The following is a 13,099-nucleotide window of genomic DNA, read 5'->3' as shown; positions in this document are numbered from 1 at the left end:
CTGAGGATCTCGATACATCCAGAATTATTTGCGCTGATCTATGAAAACACGCGATTCTATTTTCTGCTTCTTCTGTGCAAGTCCCAAGGTCCTGCACCAACTGTATGGTGTTGCTCAATATAGGATCTGCATCACATGCTTATTGAGATATAAACTTCAAAGAGTAAGCAGCACAATGGGAGTATAGAGCTAGGGGAAATAATTGTTTGGTAGCCATTGTACTTTCCATGCATGTTTGCAGCTCTGGCGTATGTTTGCCCATATAGTAAGTTGATGTTAAAGCCAAGCCGAGGTTTGTTCAGCGCTGTAGCTACAGCTTCATATCAGCATCATTTTCAATCTGTAGGTTGCACAGTTTGCCAAACCTTGTCCAAGCAAAAACCTTATAGATTTGACAATTATTCTCATCAGGTACATTGTATTTTTGTTTTGCTGGTTCTTATGTGCAGAGACATGTTCGTCTGATACGTTTAACTGCCCCCTATTTTGTCGATCCAATTTAAATACTGCATGTTTGTGGCAAGCTGATTCTTGATGTATCGTGAATTTCTCAATTGCTTTCTTCCAGTTGCTAAAACCAGTAGTTGCAGGAGTCTTTCAGCATCAGCTGTGGCACACTGAAAACACACAATTCCTTTTATTTGTGATGAATAATGGAGCCAAGGAAACCACTCGTACCAATGTTGTTGAAAATGCAGGGTTCTGAATTTTTCTGTCCAAGGTGTTATGCTTTGTGCAGGCTCGTGGTTAGAATGGTTGCATCCATCAATAAGTTAAACAGCTGTAAGTGGTGCAACTATTCCCGGAGACGTGGTGGTACTTTTGGCAATTTCCATGCAAGAAGTTTCAGGCCGAGGTGTCACACACGTACAAACGTCAGTTTCTCCCTCAATGGTACAGGACTGAAGCAGTGGCTCCCTTATCTACTCGTGGCTGAAAAGTAATAAAATAAAATAAATCAAACAATTCAACATTGCACACATATTGAAAAAAAAATTCCCCTCTATACTGAACAACAACAAAAAAAAACACACAGGAGTGCATTTCTACGGGTACTGGTGCTGGCCTATTTAATAATCAACTTTCAATCAATAATAATCAATTTTAGCTCTTTCACGAGCCTCGATTCAGTATACAAAAAAAATTTAAAAATCCAGCTGCTGTGTATTGTCGTGTGTCTTTCCTGTAGTGAAGACCTCAGGGTGACAGATGGCCAAATGAGCTTTAACTCCAAGGCGTATAACCAACTATGGCGGTACCTTTTGCATGCGCGGAGGGGTGGGGGTGGGGGTAGCAAGTGCTTACCGGCACGGCCGGATGCGATCCGCGAACCCCCAAACAAATAAACCTACAAGACAAGGAATTAAAAATGTAACAAATAATGGGTTTAATGAAAATAATGGCAGGATAACAAAAATGAATGTACAGTGAACCAATTCCTAATTGAGGCTCCTCCACCAGGACTCGTTTACAACACCAGGGAAAGTTAAATGAAAATAAATAATGTTCCTGCCTGCCGGCACTTAACTTTGGTCTGGATGGCACGAATCGCCACACGGCACATTGAGCCGTGAAGCGGGAGCAAAACTCCTTCCTCCTCCGCTCGTTCTACGCTCCACAAAGCGCCGCTGTTTCTCAAGCGCACACAGCACAAAGCACAGCCGTCACAAAGCCAGCACTGAGAGAGGGAGAGAACGAGACGGACTCTTCCTCTTTACAATTGCACGCAAGCCAGGAATATGACTAGTTAGGCAGCTTAGCAATTTTTGGGGGAACGACTTTACAAAAGGACCATTTTTATTTTAGTGGTTCATTGGACCATATCCAATAGAATTAGGACCGGAGGCAAGACATATACAGTGTTTGACTTTTGCACAAATACGACTCGCACAGCATAATATCGAGCAATGCATTTATGCAAATAAATCATCAGCTATTGGAGTTAGTCTAAAATCGTAAATACATAAATTGCTGGACAAATTACCTTGAACAACATGTTGTCTGTTCTAAAGCTATATTGTCATTACATCCTTGTAGTTGCGTACATGTTAAATATATGAAAGGTGCGCGAGTCACAAGTATAACACATTTGTATAAACACTCGGTATTATATTACTAATTATTATTACATGGAAGCGTAAGATTTATTATGCAGGCATGCAGAAGTTTTACAAATAACACTGCATGTAATGAAATAAAAGTTAGCCTCCTTGTTGAAAATATATACATAATTGGTTTTTGTCCTTGGTTTTTGTCCAATAAAAAGGTGAAGAACACTGTATATTTCTTGCCTCCGGTCCTAAATCTATTGGATATGGTCTAATGGACCACCAAAATAAAAATGGCGCTTTTGTCAAGCCGTTCCCCATTTTCGATAAATATGCTGCTAAGCTGCCTGACTAGACCGCCCAGGACAGAAAGAGAATATGCGACTGCTCGCGACGAAACCCAACACAGAGAGAGGGAAATGCGTCCGCCTGCGACCAAAGCCAGGACCGAGATAGGGAAATGCGTATGCGAATGCGACCGCTGTGTGAATAACAGAGAGCAGGAATTGTGACTGCTGTGCGAAGAGCCCGGACCAAGAGAGAGAACACAAATGCGACTGTTCGTGATCAAGCCCAGCCCAGAACAAGAGAGAGAAAATGGCGGGACGTGTCCCTTTTTGCTCCGACGCTAGAATGTTCTCTCCGACGTCACCCGCACTCCAATCAACGAGCGCCATCGAATCGTCCCAACTAATCGCCTTTCAGGGTCTGGCCTCATGGCCAGACCTGGCACCCATCGAGAAGATTTGAGCTGGGTGGTGTAGTGGTGTCTGGTATCGTCGGCGATTATGTTATTTTACAATTACGTGCCGATCGCATGGCTGGCCGAGTGTGCTTTATAATAACGAAGGGAAAAATACAGAGGTGATTACTAGACTACGGATTTTTATGTGAAGAAAATAGGCCTTTTATGTTTTGAAAAGTGGAATTTTTTTTTTTATGTGAAAAAATCCCGAAATATTTTTTTCCCCCATTTTATTCATTTTTTATTATTACCAAGTTTTTCAGAAATCAGTCAAAAAAAGAACAAAAAATGGTTAGCTTTTTCCTGCACAACATTAAGCACTCTGGGCTAGTAAACAGGTAAAAAATGACGTTCAGGTACCTTTATTGCAACCGCATTGTTTGATAAGTAGAGGACTAGAAGAAATTGACAAGACCCTTTTAGGAACGGTTAAAGTAGGTGTTTGAAATCATTATCTTGGTAATGTTCTCCTTGGTGAGGCGGTGTCGGCGGTCGGTGAGGACGTTTCTGTAGACGGAGAAGGACCTTTCCACGTCGACGCTGACGATGGGGCAGTACCTCAAGAGGGGGATGTCGGCAAGCTTGACTCCAGCCGGCACACCAACCTCAGATCCGTGCTGATCTCCATCCAGGATCAAAGCCACTGTCCTCAGCACACCAATGTCGGGATTGCGCTGCAGCACCGCCTTGAACTTGGTGAGCAGGATCTCCTTACGGCAGCCTCAGATCTTTTCGAGCTCCTCCTTGGCCTGATCAAGGAGCTGGAAGGCCTTGGCCAGCTCCATGCCGGCCTCCTCCAGCTGCTTAAGGATCTTCGGGATGAACGACACGTGGGCATTTAAGAAGACCAAACTGAGCTTGATGTCCGCCTTTCCGAACAGGTCCTTGGCACTCCGGATTGCCATCGCGTCGTCATCGTTCAGCTGGTCCACCATGTCCTTGACGGCCTCGAAGTGCTCGGCGTAAAACACCGCGGCATTGATCCACGTCCCCCACCGAGTCAGAATGGGCTCCGGGGGGGAGAGAAAGATTGGGCTGCTGCTCCTTCCAAAGGACAACACGCCACGGGGCTTTGACGAACACCTTCTTCGTCGTGGCAATCAGGTCGTTAACGTCCTTGAACATTTCTCGGACTGTCTCGCAGACACGGTGGAGCGCGTGGGCAACGCAAGTCACATGCAGCAAGTCCGGGAAGAGTTCCTTCAGGGCATGGCCGGCCTTGATCATATAGGCTGCGGCGTTGCTGACGAGGACCTTGAGGCACTCCGGCTTGAAATCAGGCCAAAGATAGCACAGCGTGTCATTGACTGCGCGCACGATCTCCCCGGAGTTGGTCTTCTCCGGAAACATGCACTGGACGAGGTGGGGACGAAAGTACCCCTCCTTGGACAAGCATCCCGCGATGATGTTGGCCACATATCGACCTGCCGAATCGGTCGTCTCGTCGACGGACAGCCAGATGGGCTGCTGTCCGAGGTCGGCACGGATCCCCGCCAAGGCCTCGTCGTAGCACTTGTCGAGGTAGTGCTTTCGAATCCAGCTTTCATTGGGGATCTGGAGAGTGATGTGCTTCTCCAGGAACGACCGGAGGGCAGGGTTTTCAAATTTCGACCATGGGATGCCAGCGGGCTCCTGAGCCACGACGTCGCACTTGTGCCTCTTTCCGCCACCAAAGTCCTCCGTGGTGGCTTGCGTGACCGTCCTCTTCTTCTTCAAGGCCAAGTTGCTCTTGTGGCGGTCTCCTCGGACATGTTGGGCCAGCTCAGACTTCTGCTTCGCCCAGAAAGTCTTTTCACAAGCTCAACAGAAAGCCGTGTCACTCGACACGTACTTGAAGGTGGCCCCATCGCCGCCAGCATTGAATTCCTTCAGCCACTTGACACGAAGAGCAGCACTCATCTTGAGAGGAGACTTGTTCACACTTTGTGTACACTCTCTCACTGTAGTACACCGCCTCACTGCTGTACACGCTGGGGACGCAACGCACGCAAGTGGACGCAACGTTTTGTTTTTGAGATCGATCGCAGTTAAAAATTTCGAAAAATTCCCTAATTTTTTTGAGCGTTGCCAGACATTTTCGACCAAAAAGGCCATTTTCTTTTATTTTTCCCGAAAAAGGGCGAAATATTTTTTTTCTCCGAAAATAGCAAAATAATTTTTTTGCGCGCAGAAAAGCTGTTTTATGTGAAAAAATATTTTTTATTTTTTCACATAAAAATCCGATGTGCAGTGATTACACACTGGGAATTTTATCCATATGCCCTAACTAATTAGCATAGCTCCACCCCCCACATGGAGACACATAACGCTTACCCGGACATCCGACCATGACTTGTATACAGGAAGGTGGCTACACGGCATACGGCATGCACTAATCTATAGGATCCTATATGGACTAAGGTATTTCATTGCCTACTCTCATACATGTAAATGTATTCTACCTGACAAAACCAGAGCAATTCGACTGCATCGCCAATATGCCTCCGAGTAGTCCCTGCCCATGACAACAGGTAGATACCCTCATTGGCTGTCCTAAGAATAAACAAGTTTGATTTAAATCCCTTCAGCTGTTCTCAAGTATCAAATTTTTACCAGACATGACAGGTTTCACATCGATTGGTGAAGCAGTTTCGGAGAAGGGTTTTTACGGCGCAGCTCATAGGTCAAAGCCATCTAGAATAGTGTTTGTCTGTCCGTATGTATGTATGTATGTGTGTATGTCCCTCACAAACGTACACCAATCAGAGCTGATGATCTGGTCACATGGCAGGGGTGATGTGAGGTGATTACATCTGTGATGTCGTTACGTCGTATGTCGACTGACTCCACACACCGTCATTTTGATTTATATGCCATTCAGGCCGAACATGTTGTCGAACCTGTCATATATCACAATCGCCATGCTTTACCTTTACGTTTTCCATTCAATGTGAAACACAAACAAACCGATTGTTAAATTGACAATCATTGAAAGGTGTATTGAAAGCATAGGTGTTATGGGTGTTCCAATGACAGTACGTTTAGAACTTAGGCTTCATGTCTTCATGCCTCACATTCAGGCCACTTCGAACAAATTAGCCTAGGTTTCCTAATACAGTAGTATCGTTTTCGTAATAATAATGTTACGTTTGTGGGGGTAGATGAAGGAATCCCATAGTAAAGGTAGGACTGTATAATTATAGCGTGGACGTGTAGGAGAAATCTCGATGTACTTAAGTAGGGAGACTGTAGCTTAAGATTGTTCATGTTTCTTAATACGAGGGGTGAAGCAGTGATAATTAGTTAGGTATGAAGGTTGGTTTTCCCCAATATGTGATTTTCCCTCTGTAATTTTCCCTTTACGTTTTGCTGACAAAGCCAGCCATGAAAACCTCCATTAAACAACAATAATCGTCCACTGCAAGCCAGGCAGGTTCCAGGACACTAAGCCCCGCCTTAATCGGGTTCTAAGTCGGGTTCTTAATCGGGTTCTTAATCAGGACACTAAGCCCCCCTCGGGTTCGGTTGCGAGAGGACGCTGGCGTTGCATATTCGCCGCTTCTCCGACTGGATGGATGTACAGGGTCTGCTTCTACCTTTCTGACCTGACATCTCACACCTGTCCTGCCTTTTCACACCCGCACGTGCCGCGTGTTCTCCGGCTGGATAACGGAATCTGCTTAAGCGCCTTTGGGCTTCTGGAAAAGCGCTATACAAAATAAATGAATTATAATTATTATTAATGGACCTCATAAGCAGGCCCTGCCCAGTCGAGGCGGAGAAACAGTGGGCGGTCAAAAAAGGACATGAGACCACGCTCCAAAGTTCATGATTGGCTGAGAGGACCATGGAGTTTCGCCAATTTGATTTCCATTTTGCCACAATAATCGCCATTTTCGGCTGCTCGCCTCGGGAGGAAAAACTGTTTCGGCCATCCCTCATCAGGCGGTCTTAAACGCTGATGACAGGACAATAATAATAACGTTAATAATACATTAAATATAATCGTAACACTTCGATCCCTTTGTCATGACTGAAAAGTTGCTGGATTGAAGTGGTGTATGGTTGGTTCATTGTTGACTCAACATGTAGAATAAACCAGTGTCTCAATGCAATCTCTTCATGTCCATGGTGACATACAGCTTAGAGACTTACAGTATTTCAAAAAATTTAATACTTCCATTATTTGCTAATATTGCTATTCCCACCCAGGTCATACTATCCTCTTCAATTACAGTATCAAACAAGCCCAACTATGCCGCTGTTCGACTTTCGGTCTTGTTTATAAATATCGGCTTTCAAGCTAATATGGCTGCCACACCACATGACATGTGACATAGAAATGTACACTATGCATAATGCATATGCATGGGTAGGGGATCACGTTTGTAAAGTTTCGTGTTGATCGGATAAGATTAGTTTTTCTATCCAAGATGGCTGCCAAACCATGTGACCTACGTCATCATTTTCAAACTATATGCAGCAATAGTGTTAGATGACATTTGTAAAGTTTCGCGTCGATAGGGTAAGTGGTTTCTGAGATATAATTATTTAATATTTTCCTTCAATCCAATCTGGCTGCCAAACCATGTGACCTTATGATGTCATAAATTTAATATTTCAATACAAATGGGTCATATATCACATGCATGCAATTTCAGATTTTTAGGATAAGGTATTCGATTAAAACATTTATGGCTGGTATTCCACTTCACCAATGACGTCATCATTATCATACTTTTGTTCCCCATTGGGAGTACTTAACAATGTGCCCAGTTTCAAATTTTTCCATTTAGCAGTTTCTGAGAAATAATTTTTTTTGTGTGTGTGTTTAAACGAAGATGGTTGCCATACCACGTCACCTGTGATGTCACAATTATCATAAAAACATTCTGCATGGGTGTCACTCCTACCCTGAAAGTTTCGTCTCAATTGGACATGTGGTTGCTGAGAAAAACGAGGTTTAGATCGTACGGACGGACGGACGACCCGAAAACATAATGCCTCCGCCCACTTTCGGGAGGGCATTGTGTGAGGGAGGAAGAAGAAGAAGAGCCACCTTTAGAGGCCATTTTTCCCTGCAGAGCTGGGGTTGGCCTTTTCCGGGCACCGTGGTCCCCTTTTTGAAGCAATGTTTTATGGCCAGATGCTCTTCCTGCCGCCAACCCTGTTAGTGCCTCTTGCGACACACAGGGAATTACCAGTGAACTGGTACTCAACTGGAACTGTGTGAGGGAGGGAGGTATAAAAACGTTAAATAGAACAAAGAGAGAAACTTACTCGCTTCGACACTGATATCCATGTTGCTAATGTCATTCAGATAACACTGGTCTTCTGGGGTCCAACGAATTACCCAAACTAGCAACGGTACCCGCCCTACGGGCGGGGCTTCAATTGGGAAGCCGAAATGAAAAGGCAAAATATCAGAAATTTAAGGCAGAATTTTTTTTTTGTAAACGATTTATATAAACATCCGTCAAATCATATCACACGTAAATCATCAAAATCAAAACAGTATCTTTAGAATTTCAATAAAAGCCACATCACTGTTCATATCGGTAAATATTATTACATCGTGTTTCAAATTGTGATATAAACTTTTCTTTAGGGAAAAGAATTGAATGATTTTGTACCTCTTCTTCAGCTTAGAACTTCAGGATAGACGACATTGCTGATAAAAGTTCCTTTTCTCTCTTTGAAGTTCTTGGCAAACATTTTTATATTGTCACTGCTGCCAATGCGACTCATGGCGACATAAAGCTGTCCATGGCTGAAGAAATCTGTCTTTTGGTAGATGCCTACCTTTTGTAATGTCTGACCTTGAACCTTGTTACTGGTCATTGCAAAGCAGAGTCGGACAGGGAATTGTTTTCGCTGCATCTGGAAGGGGAACAGGTTTTCAGATGGAATGATTGGAATCCTCGGTATGAAGATCTTGTTTCCAGCATGAGGCCCAGTAGCTAGTGTCGCATCGATGAGATTCGGCATCAGGTGTCCACAATGTAACGACTCCCATTGCAGTGGCCATTTTTAGGGTCAATGTTTCGCAGCAGCATGATCGGAGCTCCCTTCTTGAGGCAGAAGAGCATACCGAGGATTCCAATCATTCCATCCAAAAACCTGTTCCCCTTCCAGATGCAGCGAAAACAATTCCCTGTCCGACTCTGCTTTGCAATGACCAGTACCTAACAAGGCTCAATCAAAGTCAGACATTAAAAAAGGTAGGCATCTACCTAAAGACAGATTTCTTCAGCCATGGACAGCTTTACGTCGCCATGAGTCGTGTTGGCAGCAGTGACAATATAAAAATTGTTTGCCAAGAACTTCAAAGAGAGAAAAGAAACTTTTATCAGCAATGTCGCCTATCCTGAAGTTCTAAGCTGAAGAAGAGGTACAAAATCATTCAATTCTTTTCCCTAAAGAAAAGTTGATATCACGATTTGAAACACGATGTACCGGTAATAATAGCCGGCGAAGCCGGTGAACGACAGTCACACATTGCTGTTGAAACGGCGCTATCGTCTGATCTGTCGGCACTGATCTTACTGCAAGCTAACTTCTTCTGGTGGAGGAAGCCGCAGTGCCTGGAGAGAACCAGTCCTGAAAGCGACTGAAGTTAGAGGACTACACACATACTGTGAAAACATATATTAAGCCCAGTTAAAATTTCTTAAAATAGGCCCGAAGCTAGCACATCGTATCGTTACTTCCTTAAGCTTCTTGTGACATTTATTGTATGTAGGTATTGGGGAGGACTGTCTGCTCTTCTCTTTTACCAAGTCTTACCAGGTACGGTACCTACTACACCTACCTACTACCAACTACCTAACCCACTGATGCCATCGTGATGGGTAAAATAGTGGCAAGAGGCTTTGGCTTCACCAGTTCATTGCGGCTTTGCAGTCGGGTACTAGTAGCCGGCGAAGCCGGTGTTGTCAATAAACGCGTACGTATTATGTCGAAAACCTGATTATGCTGTATCCCTTGGCTTGAGAATTCCGAAGCGCAATGGAGGCCGCCATCTTGCGGATGCGGAAGTATGCATAACAAATTGAAAAACGTTCAATAGGAGTTTCTTTCACCCGTCGTTGTTTGATTCACAATCTTATGCACCTCTAATTTATAATTAAAATACTTTAAGACCAACCTCGGCCCGCACGGGCCTGGTTATCTTCAACGAAAGGCGTCACCAAACACCGGAACCAATGAGATTCGAGCATTTGAAAAAATATTTCTAAAACCAAATCACGCAATGTAGGCCGCCATTGACCGGATGCGGAAGTTTGCATAAAACAATTGCGAAAAAGTTCAATAGGAGTTTGTTTCACCCGTCGTTGTTTGATTCACAATCTAATGCACCTCTAATGTGTAATTAAAATACGTTAAGACCAACCTCGTTATCTTCAACGAAAATCGTCACCAAACACCGGAACCAATGAGATTCGAGCATTTGAAAAATATATTTTTAAAGCTTATTACGCGTTTCGGACGCTGAAAACGGCTCCAAATATTCTAAAATAGACGAAGAATTATTTTTTAGAAATCTCGCGGCTGTAGGGGATAGTTTTTCACGGCCGGAAATATCCGAAGTTGAGACGGAATTCACCGAATTAATCAAGAAGTAAATTTTATCAATTTTGATCTCATCCAGAATGCAAATGGTACCTACTACACCTACTACACCTACTACACCGACGGTACCTACTACACCTACCTACTACCAACTACGTAACCTACTGATGCCATAGTGATGGGTAAAATAGCGGCAAGAGGCTTTGGCTTCGCCGGCTCATTGCGGCTTTGCAGTCGGGTACTAGTAGCCGGCGAAGCCGGTGTTGTGAATGAACGCGTAGGTATTATGTTGAAAAGCCAGATTTTGCTGGATCCCTTGAGAATTTCGAAGCTTTGACGCACCAAATCGCTCAATGGAGGCCGCCATCTTCCGGATGCGGAAGTATGCATAACAAATTGAAAAAGTTCAATAGGAGTTTGTTTCACCCATCTGTTTTTTGATTCACCATCTTATGCACCTCTAATTTGTAATTAAAATACTTTAAGACCAACCTCGGCCCGCACGGGCCTGGTTATCTTCAACGAAAATCGTCACCAAACACCGGAACCAATGAGATTCGAGCATTTGAAAAAATATTTCAAAAACCAAATCACTCCATGGGGGCCGCCATCTTCCGGATGCGGAAGTATGCATAAAAAAATTGCGAAAAAGTTCAATAGGAGTTTATTTCACCCGTCTTTTTTTGATTCACAATCTTATGCACCTCTAATTAGTAATTAAAATACTTTAAGACCAACCTCGTTCCCCGGGCCCGCACGGGCCCTGGTTATATTCAACGAAAATTTTCACCAATTACCGGAACCAATGAGATTCGAGCATTTGAAAAAATATTTCAAAAAAGCTTTTTACCGCGTTTCGGACGCTGAAAACAGCGTCAAATATTCTAAAATTGACGAAGAATTATTTTTTAGAAATCTCGCGGCCGTAGGGCATAGTTTTTCAAGGCCGGAAATATCCGAAGTTGAGACGGAAATCACCGAATTAATCAAGAAGGAAATTTTATAAATTTTAATCTCATCCAGAATGCAAATGGTGTCATTTTGAACTAGGTACGGTACCTACTACACCTACCTACTACCAACTACCTAACCTACTGATGCCATAGTGATGGGTAAAATAGTGGCAAGAGGCTTTGGCTTCGCCGGCTCATTGCGGCTTTGTAGTCGGGTACTAGTACTTACCGATATGAACAGTGATGTGGCTTTTATTGAAATTCTGAAGATACTGTTTTGATTTTGATGATTTACATGTGATATGATTTGACGGATGTTTATATGAATTGTTTAAAAGAAAAAATTTCTGCCTTCAATTTCTGATATTTTGCCTTTTCATTTCGGCTTCCTAATTGAAGCCCCGCCCTTAGGGCGGGTACCGTTGCTCGTTTGGGTAAATTCACTTAAATTTGGGTACATTTGGGTAATTCGTCTGACCGATAAACAAACAATCAAAGGGTTCTCACCGTGTATGTCGCCTATTTATTTCCTTTGTAGTCATTTTAAATGTGGTAACTTTGTGGCCATTTAATTGGGGAAATCTACAGAGAGAGAAAAAAATTGCTTGTGTCGTGTTTGGTAATACGTACTGCGTAGTGCGTAGTGACGTGTAGGGGCGTGGCTTCGGTGGTTGATGGCGGCTCGTCATGATGGTCGTGTGGTCTGTGAGAGCTTGGTATTGTCTTTAATAAACCACTTGATTGAAGGAGATTCCTGAACTTACTACAGCTAGGGCGTCCGCATAGCTTTGTACTCTAACTTTCCACACCTTAATCATCATCCTCTTCTTCCTCATCTTCTTTTTCTGTTTCTTTATTCCTCTTCCTCTTCGTATTTTTCTTCATCGTCCGTCCTTTTCTTCTTCTTCTGCTCCTTCCATTTACCTCCTCTTCTTCTTACGGTTTCTAAACATGACGAAAACAGTTTTTTTATTTGATTTTTTAACGAAATTCAAATTGATTAATTAGTGTTCTCCATTTTCTCATAATAAAGGTTTGTTAAAAATTTGATGACAAAAGCTCAAATGGTAAAGTAGAAAGTATCTCAAAATGCAAGTGGACAAAATAAATAAATAACACGGAATTGACGGAAGTGATGTTAAAAACGCGGGAGTTTTGCTCATTGCTCTGTGCGGCGGACAATCTATAACTATAAGTATAAATAAGGCACATTTGTACTTACTGTGAAGGCAAAAATATAACTGTTGATAGCGTTATGAAATGGCGCTGGAACCCCACCTCTGTAACTCTCTGTAACGTTTGGACATGCATCCTCAAACCTCAAACGTTACGTATTTTTGGATGTCCCCACACCCATACCATACAAACACCACACAAAATATATTTATCCTGGTGACAGTCTGCAATCTCTGATTGCTCTTTCTAGTTCTCTTGGCAATTTAGTGCGACATTCGTCCAAGGACGCAGTAAGATCCCATTGAAATTTCGTGGTACATTTGCTTTCGGGTGTATAGCTGTGATTTATCGAGTGAAGCTGGTTCCAGTTTTTTTCCACTTGTTGTTATTTTGTTCATCCCTTTGAAGTGAAATTTATATAGGACGATATATCTGTTTCACAAAATAATTATACACAAAATATACAAGAATATAATAAAATTCTGACAAATGTCAGTCAACGGAGTCGCGCCAGAACGGAACACGTGATGTCATCTGTACTTGTTGTTGTTTTTTATGGGATGCGGGTTAGTGTGGCAGATTGTTGAGGTGATCCGTTCCTTTTCACCGCACATCAGCAAAAATAA

The 13,099-nt window shown here is 43.1% G+C and overlaps 1 protein-coding gene and 1 long non-coding RNA gene across 2 annotated transcripts in view; one reads left to right on the top strand and one right to left on the bottom strand.

The window, feature by feature from the left end:
• Positions 1-13,099, top strand: part of LOC144888245 (cytochrome P450 2C23-like) — a 799,004-nt gene that overhangs the window by 630,386 nt on the left and 155,519 nt on the right. The window lies entirely within an intron of this gene.
• Positions 736-12,340, bottom strand: LOC144894010 (uncharacterized). The gene is made up of 4 exons (XR_013624687.1): positions 11,928-12,340; positions 7,832-7,997; positions 1,306-1,678; positions 736-933 (listed from the first exon to the last, which is right to left on the bottom strand). It is a non-coding gene; the product is annotated as an uncharacterized LOC144894010 (long non-coding RNA).

This window comes from Myxine glutinosa, chromosome 10 (genome assembly GCF_964187855.1).
Source record: "Myxine glutinosa chromosome 10, kmMyxGlut1.1, whole genome shotgun sequence".
Taxonomy (NCBI): domain Eukaryota; kingdom Metazoa; phylum Chordata; class Myxini; order Myxiniformes; family Myxinidae; genus Myxine; species Myxine glutinosa.
This window is presented reverse-complemented; position numbering and strand designations above follow the sequence as displayed.